This window comes from Heptranchias perlo, chromosome 13 (assembly GCF_035084215.1).
Source record: "Heptranchias perlo isolate sHepPer1 chromosome 13, sHepPer1.hap1, whole genome shotgun sequence".
Lineage (NCBI taxonomy): Eukaryota > Metazoa > Chordata > Chondrichthyes > Hexanchiformes > Hexanchidae > Heptranchias > Heptranchias perlo.
Genome location: NC_090337.1, coordinates 69,568,855 through 69,587,786, shown reverse-complemented (window position 1 = coordinate 69,587,786; position 18,932 = coordinate 69,568,855).

Sequence of the window (18,932 nt, the reverse complement as noted above, 5' to 3'; positions counted from 1 at the left end):
GGATTAGACAGGGTGTAATATTAAAGGGTATGGGGAGTAACCCTGAGAGTGGGATTAGATTGGGTGTAATATTAAAGGGTATGGGGAGTAACCCTGAGAGTGGGATCAGACAGGGTGTAATATTAAAGGGTATGGGGAGTAACCCTGAGAGTGGGATTAGACAGGGTGTAATATTAAAGGGTATGGGGAGTAACCCTGAGAGTGGGATTAGACTGGGTGTAATATTAAAGGGTATGGGGAGTAACCCTGAGAGTGGGATCAGACAGGGTGTAATATTAAAGGGTATGGGGAGTAACCCTGAGAGTGGGATTAGATTGGGTGTAATATTAAAGGGTATGGGGAGTAACCCTGAGAGTGGGATTAGATTGGGTGTAATATTAAAGGGTATGGGGAGTAACCCTGAGAGTGGGATCAGACAGGGTGTAATATTAAAGGGTATGGGGAGTAACCCTGAGAGTGGGATTAGACAGGGTGTAATATTAAAGGGTATGGGGAGTAACCCTGAGAGTGGGATTAGACTGGGTGTAATATTAAAGGGTATGGGGAGTAACCCTGAGAGTGGGATTAGACTGGGTGTAATATTAAAGGGTATGGGGAGTAACCCTGAGAGTGGGATTAGACTGGGTGTAATATTAAAGGGTATGGGGAGTAACCCTGAGAGTGGGATTAGACAGGGTGTAATATTAACGGTGTGGGGAGTAACCCTGAGAGTGGGATTAGACTGGGTGTAATATTAACGGTGTGGGGAGTAACCCTGAGAGTGGGATTAGACTGGGTGTAATATTAAAGGGTATGGGGAGTAACCCTGAGAGTGGGATTAGACTGGGTGTAATATTAAAGGGTATGGGGAGTAACCCTGAGAGTGGGATTAGACTGGGTGTAATATTAAAGGGTATGGGGAGTAACCCTGAGAGTGGGATTAGACTGGGTGTAATATTAACGGTGTGGGGAGTAACCCTGAGAGTGGGATTAGACTGGGTGTAATATTAACGGTGTGGGGAGTAACCCTGAGAGTGTGATTAGACAGGGTGTAATATTAAAGGGTATGGGGAGTAACCCTGAGAGTGGGATTAGACTGGGTGGATTATTAAAGGTGTGGGGAGTAACCCTGAGAGTGGGATTAGACTGGGTGTAATATTAACGGTGTGGGGAGTAACCCTGAGAGTGGGATCAGACAGGGTGTAATATTAACGGTGTGGGGAGTAACCCTGAGAGTGGGATCAGACAGGGTGTAATATTAAAGGGTATGGGGAGTAACCCTGAGAGTGGGATTAGACTGGGTGTAATATTAACAGTGTGGGGAGTAACCCTGAGAGTGGGAATAGACTGGGTGTAATATTAAAGGGTATGGGGAGTAACCCTGAGAGTGGGATCAGACAGGGTGTAATATTAAAGGGTATGGGGAGTAACCCTGAGAGTGGGATTAGACTGGGTGTAATATTAAAGGGTATGGGGAGTAACCCTGAGAGTGGGATTAGACTGGGTGTAATATTAAAGGGTATGGGGAGTAACCCTGAGAGTGGGATTAGACTGGGTGTAATATTAAAGGTGTGGGGAGTAACCCTGAGAGTGGGATCAGACAGGGTGTAATATTAAAGGGTATGGGGAGTAACCCTGAGAGTGGGATTAGACTGGGTGTAATATTAAAGGGTATGGGGAGTAACCCTGAGAGTGGGATTAGACAGGGTGTAATATTAAAGGGTATGGGGAGTAACCCTGAGAGTGGGATTAGATTGGGTGTAATATTAAAGGGTATGGGGAGTAACCCTGAGAGTGGGATCAGACAGGGTGTAATATTAAAGGGTATGGGGAGTAACCCTGAGAGTGGGATTAGACAGGGTGTAATATTAAAGGGTATGGGGAGTAACCCTGAGAGTGGGATTAGACTGGGTGTAATATTAAAGGGTATGGGGAGTAACCCTGAGAGTGGGATCAGACAGGGTGTAATATTAAAGGGTATGGGGAGTAACCCTGAGAGTGGGATTAGATTGGGTGTAATATTAAAGGGTATGGGGAGTAACCCTGAGAGTGGGATTAGATTGGGTGTAATATTAAAGGGTATGGGGAGTAACCCTGAGAGTGGGATCAGACAGGGTGTAATATTAAAGGGTATGGGGAGTAACCCTGAGAGTGGGATTAGACAGGGTGTAATATTAAAGGGTATGGGGAGTAACCCTGAGAGTGGGATTAGACTGGGTGTAATATTAAAGGGTATGGGGAGTAACCCTGAGAGTGGGATTAGACTGGGTGTAATATTAAAGGGTATGGGGAGTAACCCTGAGAGTGGGATTAGACTGGGTGTAATATTAAAGGGTATGGGGAGTAACCCTGAGAGTGGGATTAGACATGGTGTAATATTAACGGTGTGGGGAGTAACCCTGAGAGTGGGATTAGACTGGGTGTAATATTAACGGTGTGGGGAGTAACCCTGAGAGTGGGATTAGACTGGGTGTAATATTAAAGGGTATGGGGAGTAACCCTGAGAGTGGGATTAGACTGGGTGTAATATTAAAGGGTATGGGGAGTAACCCTGAGAGTGGGATTAGACTGGGTGTAATATTAAAGGGTATGGGGAGTAACCCTGAGAGTGGGATTAGACTGGGTGTAATATTAACGGTGTGGGGAGTAACCCTGAGAGTGGGATTAGACTGGGTGTAATATTAACGGTGTGGGGAGTAACCCTGAGAGTGGGATTAGACAGGGTGTAATATTAAAGGGTATGGGGAGTAACCCTGAGAGTGGGATTAGACTGGGTGGATTATTAAAGGTGTGGGGAGTAACCCTGAGAGTGGGATTAGACTGGGTGTAATATTAACGGTGTGGGGAGTAACCCTGAGAGTGGGATCAGACAGGGTGTAATATTAACGGTGTGGGGAGTAACCCTGAGAGTGGGATCAGACAGGGTGTAATATTAAAGGGTATGGGGAGTAACCCTGAGAGTGGGATTAGACTGGGTGTAATATTAACAGTGTGGGGAGTAACCCTGAGAGTGGGAATAGACTGGGTGTAATATTAAAGGGTATGGGGAGTAACCCTGAGAGTGGGATCAGACAGGGTGTAATATTAAAGGGTATGGGGAGTAACCCTGAGAGTGGGATTAGACTGGGTGTAATATTAAAGGGTATGGGGAGTAACCCTGAGAGTGGGATTAGACTGGGTGTAATATTAAAGGGTATGGGGAGTAACCCTGAGAGTGGGATTAGACTGGGTGTAATATTAAAGGTGTGGGGAGTAACCCTGAGAGTGGGATCAGACAGGGTGTAATATTAAAGGGTATGGGGAGTAACCCTGAGAGTGGGATTAGACTGGGTGTAATATTAAAGGGTATGGGGAGTAACCCTGAGAGTGGGATTAGACAGGGTGTAATATTAAAGGGTATGGGGAGTAACCCTGAGAGTGGGATTAGACTGGGTGTAATATTAAAGGGTATGGGGAGTATCCCTGAGAGTGGGATCAGACAGGGTGTAATATTAAAGGGTATGGGGAGTAACCCTGAGAGTGGGATTAGACAGGGTGTAATATTAAAGGGTATGGGGAGTAACCCTGAGAGTGGGATTAGATCGGGTGTAATATTAAAGGGTATGGGGAGTAACCCTGAGAGTGGGATCAGACAGGGTGTAATATTAAAGGGTATGGGGAGTAACCCTGAGAGTGGGATTAGACAGGGTGTAATATTAAAGGGTATGGGGAGTAACCCTGAGAGTGGGATTAGACTGGGTGTAATATTAAAGGGTATGGGGAGTAACCCTGAGAGTGGGATCAGACAGGGTGTAATATTAAAGGGTATGGGGAGTAACCCTGAGAGTGGGATTAGATTGGGTGTAATATTAAAGGGTATGGGGAGTAACCCTGAGAGTGGGATTAGATTGGGTGTAATATTAAAGGGTATGGGGAGTAACCCTGAGAGTGGGATCAGACAGGGTGTAATATTAAAGGGTATGGGGAGTAACCCTGAGAGTGGGATTAGACAGGGTGTAATATTAAAGGGTATGGGGAGTAACCCTGAGAGTGGGATTAGACTGGGTGTAATATTAAAGGGTATGGGGAGTAACCCTGAGAGTGGGATTAGACTGGGTGTAATATTAAAGGGTATGGGGAGTAACCCTGAGAGTGGGATTAGACTGGGTGTAATATTAAAGGGTATGGGGAGTAACCCTGAGAGTGGGATTAGACAGGGTGTAATATTAACGGTGTGGGGAGTAACCCTGAGAGTGGGATTAGACTGGGTGTAATATTAACGGTGTGGGGAGTAACCCTGAGAGTGGGATTAGACTGGGTGTAATATTAAAGGGTATGGGGAGTAACCCTGAGAGTGGGATTAGACTGGGTGTAATATTAAAGGGTATGGGGAGTAACCCTGAGAGTGGGATTAGACTGGGTGTAATATTAAAGGGTATGGGGAGTAACCCTGAGAGTGGGATTAGACTGGGTGTAATATTAACGGTGTGGGGAGTAACCCTGAGAGTGGGATTAGACTGGGTGTAATATTAACGGTGTGGGGAGTAACCCTGAGAGTGGGATTAGACAGGGTGTAATATTAAAGGGTATGGGGAGTAACCCTGAGAGTGGGATTAGACTGGGTGGATTATTAAAGGTGTGGGGAGTAACCCTGAGAGTGGGATTAGACTGGGTGTAATATTAACGGTGTGGGGAGTAACCCTGAGAGTGGGATCAGACAGGGTGTAATATTAACGGTGTGGGGAGTAACCCTGAGAGTGGGATCAGACAGGGTGTAATATTAAAGGGTATGGGGAGTAACCCTGAGAGTGGGATTAGACTGGGTGTAATATTAACAGTGTGGGGAGTAACCCTGAGAGTGGGAATAGACTGGGTGTAATATTAAAGGGTATGGGGAGTAACCCTGAGAGTGGGATCAGATAGGGTGTAATATTAAAGGGTATGGGGAGTAACCCTGAGAGTGGGATTAGACTGGGTGTAATATTAAAGGGTATGGGGAGTAACCCTGAGAGTGGGATTAGACTGGGTGTAATATTAAAGGGTATGGGGAGTAACCCTGAGAGTGGGATTAGACTGGGTGTAATATTAAAGGTGTGGGGAGTAACCCTGAGAGTGGGATCAGACAGGGTGTAATATTAAAGGGTATGGGGAGTAACCCTGAGAGTGGGATTAGACTGGGTGTAATATTAAAGGGTATGGGGAGTAACCCTGAGAGTGGGATTAGACAGGGTGTAATATTAAAGGGTATGGGGAGTAACCCTGAGAGTGGGATTAGACTGGGTGTAATATTAAAGGGTATGGGGAGTATCCCTGAGAGTGGGATCAGACAGGGTGTAATATTAAAGGGTATGGGGAGTAACCCTGAGAGTGGGATTAGACTGGGTGTAATATTAAAGGGTATGGGGAGTAACCCTGAGAGTGGGATTAGACTGGGTGTAATATTAAAGGGTATGGGGAGTAACCCTGAGAGTGGGATTAGACAGGGTGTAATATTAAAGGGTATGGGGAGTAACCCTGAGAGTGGGATTAGACTGGGTGTAATATTAAAGGGTATGGGGAGTAACCCTGAGAGTGGGATCAGACAGGGTGTAATATTAAAGGGTATGGGGAGTAACCCTGAGAGTGGGATTAGACTGGGTGTAATATTAAAGGGTATGGGGAGTAACCCTGAGAGTGGGATTAGACTGGGTGTAATATTAAAGGGTATGGGGAGTAACCCTGAGAGTGGGATTAGACTGGGTGTAATATTAAAGGGTATGGGGAGTAACCCTGAGAGTGGGATTAGACTGGGTGTAATATTAAAGGGTATGGGGAGTAACCCTGAGAGTGGGATTAGACAGGGTGTAATATTAAAGGGTATGGGGAGTAACCCTGAGAGTGGGATTAGACTGGGTGTAATATTAAAGGGTATGGGGAGTAACCCTGAGAGTGGGATTAGACTGGGTGTAATATTAACGGTGTGGGGAGTAACCCTGAGAGTGGGATTAGACTGGGTGTAATATTAACGGTGTGGGGAGTAACCCTGAGAGTGGGATTAGACTGGGTGTAATATTAACGGTGTGGGGAGTAACCCTGAGAGTGGGATTAGACTGGGTGTAATATTAAAGGGTATGAGGAGTAACCCTGAGAGTGGGATTAGACTGGGTGTAATATTAAAGGGTATGGGGAATAACCCTGAGAGTGGGATCAGACAGGGTGTAATATTAAAGGGTATGGGGAGTAACCCTGAGAGTGGGATTAGACTAAGTGGTTTATGTGACGAAAAATACTGGCACACACTTTCTGGTCAGATGGCCTGTTTTTGTGCTGGAACATTCTATGCTACTGAGGTAAATCTCTTGGCTCAGTCCAATTCCTTTTTCCGTCTTTAATATGTGTGTATTGTAAACTTTTTCAAATCCATCAAAAGAAAAGGTAGTAATCTTCAGACCCCAATGTGGATTGATTATGAGGCTTTAACATGACGGGGCTGAGGGCAGAGGGCAGTGGGCCGGGGGCAGAGGGCAGATCCCGTGACCCATGCTGATGCCCAGCGAACTTGAGAATCACTTCTCGGTAGGCTACAGTTTCTGACTGGCAGGATCATTCCAAGAGGCCAGATCAGTCTACAGACAAAGGTGAGCCTATTGGCTAGAAATTTTTCCCTCGTACAGTAGGGCCAATTTAACAGTAATCGATTGATCTCTCTGGGATTGAAGGGAGTTGCACTGCCTATTCTTGGGCCTTAACTGGGTACCAGGTAGAGACCCATACATGTTCTCTGCAGACAAAGATTCTGTTGGGATGATCAGAGTTGTATGTGTCGGGATTTCCGGAGTATCCGGGGAATGCCCGTCAGAGGTACCCCTACAGTGTCGCTGAAAGTGGGATAGGAGGGAGAAACATCTCGGATCGCAATTTGCTGCTTATTTTTGAATGGGGCAGATACCCAGTAGACTTGGGTTTTGCCCCACTTTCCTGCCCCGCTGGAATTGCCCTGGAATTGAACAACTTCGGGGATGAAGGGTCACGTACAAAATGACTGACGTGTACCAAACCTGCAGCACACTCTTTAACATACATGTATCACACAGGTAGGATGCATTGCAATGTTTGGCAGTGTGAAGTTCTCTTGATATGCTAGTGTGCCAAGAATTTCAATTACAAGTTGCAGCTGGAATGTATGCCCTGCTGGAGTGTGAATGTGTATGGTCGGTACAGAAAGAGCTGAGAGTTATTTTTGGGCTTGTCATGTGCAGCAGTAAACATTCTGTAGGTTGACAGGCAACGCCTTGAGGCATGTACACCTGGGCGATTTAGATGCGTAGCCTTACTATGGAAGCTTCCTTAAGATCTGACATCTTCGTCCCATCAACTCCCAGGTCTTGCAGATAGTGCACATAGCACTTTGCTTTTCCCTCCATTACAATAGTGACTGCACTTCAAAAATACTTCATTAGTTTCAAAGCGCTTTGAAGATGTCCTCAGATTGTGAAAGGCTTTATATAAATGCAAGTCTTCCTTCCCAAGTTGTGACTCAGCTTTATCTTGCCCCCTCAGTTAGGAGGGGAGTAAGGTTAGGCCCCCTGTGCCCTGACACCCCTGCCAGTAATGACACTCCTCAGTCAGTTGAGAAGGTATTACTCAAACATTCTGTTAACTCTTCCCTGGCCACTTCTACTTGTCAACAGATCCATGCTGCAGCTTCCAAGCTACCAAGCCAAGAGATGCAATGCCCCATTCAACGGGATACAATGCCCCATTCAACGGGATACAATGCCCCATTCACTGGGTTACAATGCCTCATTCACCGAGTTACAATGCCCCATTCACCGGGATTCAATGCCCCATTCACCGGGATTCAATGCCCAATTCACCGGGATACAAGGCCCCATTCACCAGGATACAAGGCCCCATTCACTGGGTTACAAGGTCCCATTTACCGGGATACAATGCCCCATTCACCGGGTTACAAGGTCCCATTTACCGGGATACAATGCCCCATTCACCGGGTTACAAGGTCCCATTTACCGGGATACAATGCCCCATTCACCGGGAGACAATACCCCATTCACTGGGTTACAATGCCCCAGTAACCAGGATACAAATCTGCATTTGCCGGGTTACAATTCCCCAGTCACCAGGTTACAAGCCCCATTTCCCAGGATATAATGCCCCATTCACGGGGACACAATGCCCCATTCACCGAGTTTACAGTGTCCCAGTAACCAAGATGCAATGCCCCATTCACCGGGATACAAGGCCCTATTCACCGGGATACAATGCCCTATTCACCGGGATACAATGCCCCATTCACCAGGATACAATGCGCCTGTCACCAGATTGATAGCCCCATTCATCGGGAGACAATGCACCATTCACCAGATTAAAATGACCCAGTAAACAGATTATAAATTACCATTCCCCGGGATAAAATGCTGCTTTCACTGGGATATAATGCCCCATTCACCAGGATACAGTGCCCCATTTATCGGGTTGCAATGCCCCATTCACCAGGTTACAATGCCCTGTTCACTGGGATTCAATGCACCATTCACTGGGTGACAATGCACCATTCACTGGGTGACAATGCACCATTCACTGGGTGACAATGCACCATTCACTGGGTGACAATGCCCCGTTCACTGGGTGACAATGCACCATTCACTGGGTGACAATGCACCATTCACTGGGTGACAATGCACCATTCACTGGGTGACAACGCACCATTCACTGGGTGACAATGCACCATTCACTGGGTGACAATGCACCATTCACTGGGTGACAATGTACCATTCACTGGGTGACAATGCACCATTCACTGGGTGACAATGCACCATTCACCGGGATACAATGCCCCATTCACCGGGTTACAAGGCCCCATTCACCGGGTTACAAGGCCCCATTCACCGGGTTACAAGGCCCCATTCACCGGGATACAATGCCCCATTCACCGGGTTACAAGACCCCATTCACCGGGTTACAAGGCCCCATTCACCGGGTTATAGACCCCATTCACCGGGATACAATGACCCATTCACCGGGATACAAGGCCCCATTCACCGGGATACAATGACCCATTCACCGGGTTACAATGCCCCATTCACCGGGTTACAATGCCCCATTCACCGGGATACAAGGTCCCATTCACCGGGTTACAATGCCCCATTCACCGGGATACAATGCCCCATTCACCGGGTTACAATGCCCCATTCACCGGGTTACAATACCCCATTCACCGGGATACAATGCCCCATTCACCGGGTTACAATGCCCCATTCACCGGGATACAATACCCCATTCACCGGGATACAATACCCCATTCACCGGGTTACAATACCCCATTCACCGGGATACAATGCGCCATTCACCGGGATACAATGCCCCATTCACCGGGATACAATGCCCCATTCACCGGGTTACAATACCCCATTCACCGGGTTAGAATGCCCCATTCACCGGGTTACAAGGCCCCATTCACCGGGATACAATGCCCCATTCACCGGGTTACAAGACCCCATTCACCGGGTTACAAGGCCCCATTCACCGGGATACAATGCCCCATTCACCGGGTTACAAGACCCCATTCACCGGGTTACAAGGCCCCATTCACCGTAATACAATGACCCATTCACCGGGATACAATGACCCATTCACCGGGATACAAGGCCCCATTCACCGGGTTACAATGCCCCATTCACCGGGTTACAAGGCCCCATTCACTGGGATACAATGCCCCATTCACCGGGATACAATGACCCATTCACCGGGTTACAAGGCCCATTCACCGGGATACAATGCCCCATTCACCGGGATACAAGGCCCATTCACCGGGATACAATGCCCCATTCACCGGGTTACAAGGCCCCATTCACCGGGTTACAAGACCCCATTCACCGGGATACAATGCCCCATTCACCGGGATACAATGCCCCATTCACCGGGATACAAGGCCCCATTCACCGGGATACAATGCCCCATTCACCGGGATACAATGCCCCATTCATCGGGTTACAATGCCCCATTCACCGGGTTACAAGACCCCATTCACCGGGATACAATGCCCCATTCACCGGGATACAATGCCCCATTCACCGGGATACAAGGCCCCATTCACCGGGATACAATGCCCCATTCACCGGGATACAAGGTCCCATTCACTGGGTTACAAGGCCCCATTCACCGGGATACAAGGTCCCATTCACCAGGTTGCAATGCCCCATTCACCGGGATACAATGCCCCATTCACCGGGATACAAGGTCCCATTCACCGGGTTACAAGGCCCCATTCACCGGGATACAAGGTCCCATTCACCAGGTTACAAGGCCCCATTCACCGGGATACAAGGCCCCATTCACCGGGATACAATGCCCCATTCACCGGGATACAAGGCCCCATTCACCGGGTTACAATGCCCCATTCACCGGGATACAAGGCCCCTTTCACCGGGATACAAGTCCCCATTCACCGGGTTACAAGGCCCCATTCACCAGGATACAATGCCCCATTCACCGGGATACAAGGCCCCATTCACCGGGTTACAATGCCCCATTCACCGGGATACAAGGCCCCATTCACCGGGATACAAGTCCCCATTCACCGGGTTACAAGGCCCCATTCACCTCGTTACAAGGCCCCATTCACCTGGTTACAAGGCCCCATTCACTGGGTTACAATGCCCCATTCACCTGGTTACAATGCCCCATTCACCGGGTTACAAGGCCCCATTCACCTGGTTACAAGGCCCCATTCACCGGGTTACAATGCCCCATTCACCTGGTTACAATGCCCCATTCACCGGGTTACAATGCCCCATTCACCGGGATACAAGGCCCCATTCACCGGGTTACAAGGCCCCATTCACCTGGTTACAAGGCCCCATTCACCTGGTTACAAGGCCCCATTCACCGGGATACAAGGCCCCATTCACCGGTATACAATGCCCCATTCACCTGGTTACAAGGCCCCATTCACTGGGTGACAACATATTTCCTGTTGACTTTGCAGGACATAAATCGAAAAATAGTGCTTCCTGTTACAGCCAATCAGAAAGTCATACCCTGTGTCGTGTAGCTCCATAATTTCTGCATTATAAAGTTCATTCCCAAAAATATACAGCAAAGAATTGTAGACTGAGAATAAACAGGTCATGGCCTTAGTTTCCTTCATCATTTTAACATTCATAAGATTTTCAATCACTTACACACCGTTACAGAATGGAAACTAAAAATTCAAACAATATTTCTTCAGCTACTTCATCTCATCGAGACAAATTGTGGATGTGATTTTTAAAAGAATATTCTGGTCCAGTAACAATCGTTCTTAACAACTGATTAAATTACAATTTTCAAATTCCACTTCAATTAGATACCCAATAACCAATGAGATGAGTGATGGCAAAACAGCGCTCACTCCTCACCTACTTTTCAACTTCAGACACGGACTGGCTCTCAAACCCATCCTCCTCCTCGGGCATGTGATTAAAAGCTGCCTGGCTGTTTCTCTGTGACAAATCATGGAACAGAGACCGTTCTATAATTCTCCTTCATTACTGTGCACAAATCTGTTAAAATATTAACTCTGACAGGCAGAAGATTAACTCCCTGAATAATTACTTTGGATACAAATGGTGCAGTTTCCAAAGAAGGTGCCGGAATTTCTCCCTTTCCCTCCCCCGCTACATCAGAGACTCATTTCTCGCTGTGCTCTGCGTGGGATTGCTGGCTTCCTGCCCAGCCAATGCGCCCGGCTTGGTGGAGTTCGGACTGGGAAATATTAGCATTTCCGACCCCATCAAACTCCTGTGACAATTGCTTTGTGGTCCAAACGTGACGGTTCCTTTTTCTCCCAGTGTCTTCCTGTTAGACGCAATCCTGCAGGAGCAGGATGCAATGGGAATCACAAATACTCCGTACATGACACTGCCACAGAGTGAAATAAAAGGCGAGGCACTTTGCCAAGACTTAGGAAAAGGCTTGCTGAAAAATTGAGGTCAAATTTAAACTGATAACGATCCCCATGGAGATAGAATAATGAGGTAAGAGTCGGCACTTTCTGGTGAAATGACACTGGGCAGTCTAAACCTGAGCTCAGTGAGCACGATGCCACAAGAACAAGTTACGCCTCCTTCGGCACTACTTGACTTTGTCACCAATCTTATGGTGCATTCATACTCCACAAACTCAGCGTCGATATGAAGCCATAAACGCTTAGCACTCACACTGAACATGGAGTGTCAATAGGATGGGAAGTGCCAAAGTGACTCTGAAGCAAAGCGGAATGAGACTTGCTCCTCCAGGGACCCTCACTCCGACTCATTCAAGTGTCAGGTCAGGTTCTGAATCCAGATTCAGACTGTATTTAGAAAGAAAGAAAGACTTGCATTTATATCATGCCTTCCACAATCTCAGAGTGTCTCAAAGCGCTTTACAGACAATGAAGTACTTTTGAAGTGTAGTCACTGTTGTAACATAGGAAACGTGGCAGCTAATTTGCACACAGCAAGGTCCCACAAACAGCAATGTGATAATGACCAGATAATCAGTTTTAATGATGTTGGTTGAGGGTTAAATATTGGCCAGGACACCGGGAGAGCTCCCCTGCTCTTCTTCGAATGCTGCCATGGGATCTTTTACATCCACCTGAGAGGCAGGCGGGACCTCGGTTTAACATCTCATTCGAAAGACAGCACCTCCCTCAGTATTGCCCTGGAGTGTCAGCCTGGATTTTGTGCTCAAGTCTCTGGAGTGGGGCTTGATCCCTCAATCTAGACTCACTCTGCCTCGTTCGAGTGTCAATTCAGGCTCTGAATCCAGATTCAGGCTGCATTTATGCTACAACTGCAAGGTTAGTCGCTCTATAGTATGAAGATCCCCTTACTCCAAGAGGCCAGAACAAAAGATAGTCTGGAAATTGGAAAAGTTACATTGGTGTTGAGTGTGTGGACTTTGAAGATCAGAGTTAAGGTTCATTGTTAGAATTCTTTCACATCCAACCTGTTCTATCCCTGATTTCAGTGCCTTTGGTTTTGACACTAGTCATAAAGTACAGAAGTATTGTATTCCCCAGCACAGACACAGTCAATGAGCAGAAAATGAATTAGAAAGATAAGGCTATTTAGTTAACCAGGTTGAACAAGAGAAGCAAACTTAAGCAATGTCTCAGTACTCTGACATTCTGCCCTTGGGTAAGGAAACCTCCCACATGACTTGGCACGAGATCTGAATCAGAGCCCCGAGCCGAACAACTGGTCTCCATCAACCGTGAAAACATCTGTCTTTCCGCTTTGCACATCTGTCTTATCTGAGACTGGCTTCTGACAGTGTGAGACCATTGGGAGATTTTCACCCTCCCCTCCCCTTCCACCCCACACAGTGAGGGCTTCTCAGGAGCAGGTATGACATTCCCTATGGGAAACCCTTGTATGGAGGAGCAGCACCAGGATGGAGCAAAGGAGAGTTAGGTGGCATTTCAGGAGGATGCGGCCCGCTAGATATACCCCCCCCCCTCCCCCAGAGAATATACAGGTAATACAGGTCAGATAAGTTGTTATTTTCATATCTTCACGCTCTTCTCTTGGAGAACAGTGTGAAGTAGTGGAAGGATTCGCAGGCTGATTAGTAGTCTGACAGACGGTGACATGAACACTCCTTCCATGGCCTCATCCATGGCCATAACCGTCTTTATACCAGCCGATAGGGTGATTAGTCCTATATAACGGGAGTGGTTTATGGGCTCCCACAACCCATCTGATGGAGGGGGGAGGGGGTCACCCACACCCACCGGACTCAAGTATCCCGCTGGATGTCAATCCTGAATTCAGAGCTGGAGCTCCGGTCTCCCCTCGCCGGGCCTGTCTGGAGCTCCGGTCTCCACTCACCAGCACTGTCTGGAGCTCCGGTCTCCCCTCGCCGGGCCTGTCTGGAGCTCCGGTCTCCACTCACCAGCACTGTCTGGAGCTCCGGTCTCCCCTCACCAGGACTGTCTGGAGCTCCGGTCTCCACTCACCAGCACTGTCTGGAGCTCCGGTCTCCACTCACCAGCACTGTCTGGAGCTCCGGTCTCCCCTCACTGGGACTGTCTGGAGCTCCGGTCTCCGCTCACTGGGACTCTCTGGAGCTCCCATCTCTGTTCACTGGGACTGTCTGGAGCTCTTGTCTCCACTCACTGGGACTGTCTGGAGCTCCGGTCTCCACTCACCGGGACTGTCTGGAGCTCCCATCTCTACTCACCGGGACTGTCTGGAGCTCCCATCTCTGTTCACTGGGACTGTCTGGAGCTCCCATCTCTGTTCACTGGGACTGTCTGGAGCTCCGGTCTCCACTCACTGGGACTGTCTGGAGCTCCGGTCTCCACTCCCCGGGACTGTCTGGAGCTCCGGTCTCCACTCACTGGGACTGTCTGGAGCTCCGGTCTCCACTCACCAGCACTGTCTGGAGCTCCCATCTCTGCTCACTGGGACTCTCTGGAGCTCTGGTCTCCACTCACTGGGACTCTCTGGAGCTCCGGTCTCCACTCGCCGGGACCGTCTGGAGCAGGGTTTAATCCCTGCACCTTCTGACTCGGAGATGGGAATGCTACCACTGAGCCAAAGGCTAGGATCTTAGTTAGAAGATGAATGTAGGAAGTGTGTTCTTCACCAAAGGGGCAATAGGGAAGCTGTGTCACTTACTGTGCTGGCTATGTTAAGGCAACCTAATTTTGCCCAGGGTGCCTGTTTCAGGTGCAGCCCTGGACAACTATTATTTCACCTGTACGTACGTGATGGCCGCACACTTCCTGCCCGCCTTACAGGAGGCTTAGCACCCAATTTAGCGCCCGAAAAATGGTGCCATTGAATTTCTAAGCTGATGTTCCTCGAACATCCTTTTTAGATGAGTATCCATGAGTTCTGGGTCCAACTGGATCACCTTCATCACTTTTCTCTGCACTGCCTTCAGTGCTTCAATGTCGACCTTGTATCATGGTGACCAGAACTGGACACCATACTTAAGATGCAGTCTGAACAGAGTCCTGTACAGTTTGATGACGACTTACACTAGAAAGAAAGAACTTACATTTATATTATGCCTTTCACGCCTTCAGGACGTCCCAAAGCACTTTGCAGGCAATGAAGTACTTTTGAAGTGTAGTCACTAGTGTAATGTAGGGAACACGGCAGCCAATTTGTGCACAGCAAAATCCCACAAACAGCAATGGGATAATGACTGGATAATTTGTTTTAATGATGTTGATTGAGGGATAAATATTGTCTAGGACAGCCGGGAGAACTCCCCTGCTCTTCTTCGAATAGTGCCATGGGATCTTTTACATCCACCTGAGAGGGCAGATGGGCCCTAGAACGGGACTTGAACTCACAACCATCTAATTCAGAGGCAAAGGCTAGGATCTTAGCCAAGGTTGACAACACTCCCTGATAGTCCATTGCTTTGACTATGTCATTCAACATCCTATTGGCTTTGTTGATTGCTGCTCTACATTGATTGGGCATGTTCAGCATCAAATCTAGTAAGCCTCTTAGGTCGTTGTCAGTGCTAGGTAAGACTGCTTTTGGAGAGAACATCGTGAGAGGGTCTGATCAGAAAGAAAGGAAAAGCCTTATATTTGTGTAACATCTCTTCACTTCTCTCAGAACCATCCCAAAGCACTTTACATACAATGCATTAATCTGAAGTGCAATGCTTGTCGTTATATGGGCAAATGTGGCAGCCATTTTGTAAATAGCAAGAAGATGAACAACGAATAAATCTCTTTTGGTGATGCCGGTTGATGGAGGAATGTTAACAAACAGATCCGGTAAAGTCCCGGGCCTTCTTGGTATAATGCCATGGGATCTTTAACATCCACCTGAAACGGTACATCAGGCCTTGATTTAATATCTCATCTGAAGGATGGTTTCTATCTCTGCTTTTGAGTTCATGATCACTATTCTGAAAGGCAAGTGATACGTTGTGTGATTCAATGGGCTTTTCCCTTGTTTCACAAAAAAATTCAAACTGAGAGAAATGGTTTATTAATCTATTAAATATTGCAAATTGAACAACATTGAGCAGTTTGTAAATAAACTCATATTCCACATATATTATTCCATGAGAGGAAAGAACAGCTAATATTTGGATATGGATTTGAAATTGAACTCCTGCAGTGTGCAATTTGGGAAGAACATTTTATAAACTTCCAATGATGTGATCGTAAATTATTCAAGAAATACAAATTTATTTCATCTTAGTTCAAAATATCACCAGCAGCATAGCCTGTATCCTTCAATAAAACTGCGAGACCTCAGTTGCCACTGTTAATTAAACTCGCATCTTATTTTCTCAAATTTGTTGTTGGCTGCATTATTTAAAGAAGGTTCTTACAAATTCATGAAGTATTAGTAAGGAATTTGAGTTTGAACCCCAAAGCTGTGTTTTGTCTTGCTTACAAAGAGGAAAATAAGCAAGAATGGGGAAAAGTCATTCAAGTTCCCCAGGAATTCCGTCCTCAACGTCCTGTTTTGTAGCCCAGAGTAACTATTTATTTTCTTTTTACAATCCTGACCCCCAAACGCACCTACCCTTTGTTAACTCCTGGATTGATTCAGTTCTACTCTGGATGCATCGCATAATTTAACATTCACTACATTCAAAGGCAGCATGTTCTATAAATCAATAATTCCAAGAAGGAAAAACACATTCCTTAAATTTAAGCTTGCCTGCTGGCTTTAGCTTATCTTATTGTATCATCCTGAGCAAACCCCAAGGGAAATATGTGCTTCCTAATGTCAATGGGATTATCATTTCACAGCCCAGTTATTCAATGCTCCAAAGTTCAAAAAGGTCACAAAAATGGACAGACCTGCCCCCACCTCCCATCCCTTGTGGTCATTGTTTTTTACGATGTCCAACCTGGGTTAGATACAAGGGTAAAGAAGTACACTTTCCTGATATGGGACCTAGGCTTGCGTTGAGAAATGTAGACAAACTTCAAGCATTGGGTGTACTGAGGAATAATCAGCAGTGGAGCAGTCAGTTTTATTTCCACTGCTACCTCTTTGGATGTGAAAGAGGCAGTTTTATGAAATAATTCATCAATTAAACCTGTCGGGTAACAGATGGAGTCCTTAATGAGCTAGTCTTCAGTTCACCAATTTTGATGGACAAAAGTCATGTCAGCATTGGTATAACAGTCCAACTACCAAAAGAACTGTTTAATGAAACCTGATTTTTTTGGTATACAAACATTAGAAAATGTAACAATATAATGTAATAGAATCAACAACAAATTACATTTATATAGAACACTAGAAAGGATGACACAATATTACTGCACGGAAGGAGCCATTCGGCCCATCAAACCATTGCTGCTCTATGCAAGAGCAATCCAGCAAGTCCCACTCCTCTGCCCTATCCCCATAGCCCTGCAAATTTTTTCCTTTCAAGTACTTATCCAGTTACCTTTTGAAGGCCACAATTGAATCTGCCTCCATCACCCCCTCAGGGAGTGTATTCCAGATCCTAACCACTCGCTGTGTAAAAACGTTTTTTCTTATGTCACACTTGGTTCTTTTGCTAATCACCTTAAATCAATGTCCTCTGGTTCTTGACCCTTCCACCAATGGGAACAGTTTCTCTCTATCTACTCTGTCTAGACCCTTCATGATTTTGAACACTTACATAAGAACATAAGAACATAAGAAATTGGAGCAGGAGTAGGCCAATCGGCCCCTCGAGCCTGCTCCGCCATTCAATAAGATCATGGCTGATCTGATCCCAACCACAAATCTAAAGAACACAAGAAGTCGGAGCAGGACCCGGCCACATAGCCCCTGGGCCCTCTCCGCCACACACAGGGCATTGACCGATCCGAACTCAGCTTCATGTCCAATTTCCTGCCCGCTCCCCATAACCCCTAATTCCCTTTACTTCTAGGAAACTGTCTATTTCTGTTTTAAATTTATCTAATGATGTAGCTTCCACAGCTTCCTGGGGCAGCAAATTCCACAGACCGACCACCCTCTGAGTGAAAAAGTTTCTCCTCATCTCAGTTTTGAAAGAGCAGCCCCTTATTCTAAGATTATGCCCCCTAGTTCTAGTTTCACCCATCTTTGGGAACATCCTTACTGCATCCACCCGATCAAGACCCTTCACAATCTTATATGTTTCAATAAGATCGCCTCTCATTCTTCTGAGCTCCAATGAGTAGAGTCCCAATCTACTCAACCTCTCCTCATATGTCCGCCCCCTCATCCCCGGGATTAACCGAGTGAACCTTCTTTGTACTGCCTCGAGAGCAAGTATGTCTTTTCTTAAGTATGGAGACCAAAACTGTATGCAGTATTCCAGGTGCGGTCTCACCAATACCTTATATAACTGCAGCAATACCTCCTTGTTTTTATATTCTATCCCCCTAGCAAGAAAAGCCAACATTCCGTTGGCTTTCTTGATCACCTGCTGCACCTGCATACCAACTTTTTGATTTTCTTGCACTAGGACCCCCAGATCCCTTTGTACTGCAGTACTTTCCAGTCTCTCGCCATTAAGAAAATAACTTGCTCTCTGATTTTTCCTGCCAAAGTGCATAACCTCACATTTTCCAATATTATATTGCATCTGCCAAATCTCCGCCCACTCACCCAGCCTGTCTATATCCCCTTGCAGGTTTTTTATGTCCTCCTCACTCTCTACTTTCCCTCCCATCTTTGTATCATCTGCAAATTTTGATATGTTGCACTCGGTCCCCTCCTCCAAATCGTTAATATAGATTGTAAAGAGTTGGGGACCCAGCACCGACCCCTGTGGAACACCACTGGTTACTGGTTGCCAGTCCGAAAATGAACCATTTATCCCAACTCTCTGCTTCCTGTTCGATAACCAATCCTCCACCCATGCCAGAATATTACCCCCAATCCCGTGATTTTTTATCTTAAGTAATAATCTTTTATGTGGCACCTTGTCGAATGCCTTCTGGAAGTCTAAATACACTATGTCCATTGGTTCCCCTTTATCCACCC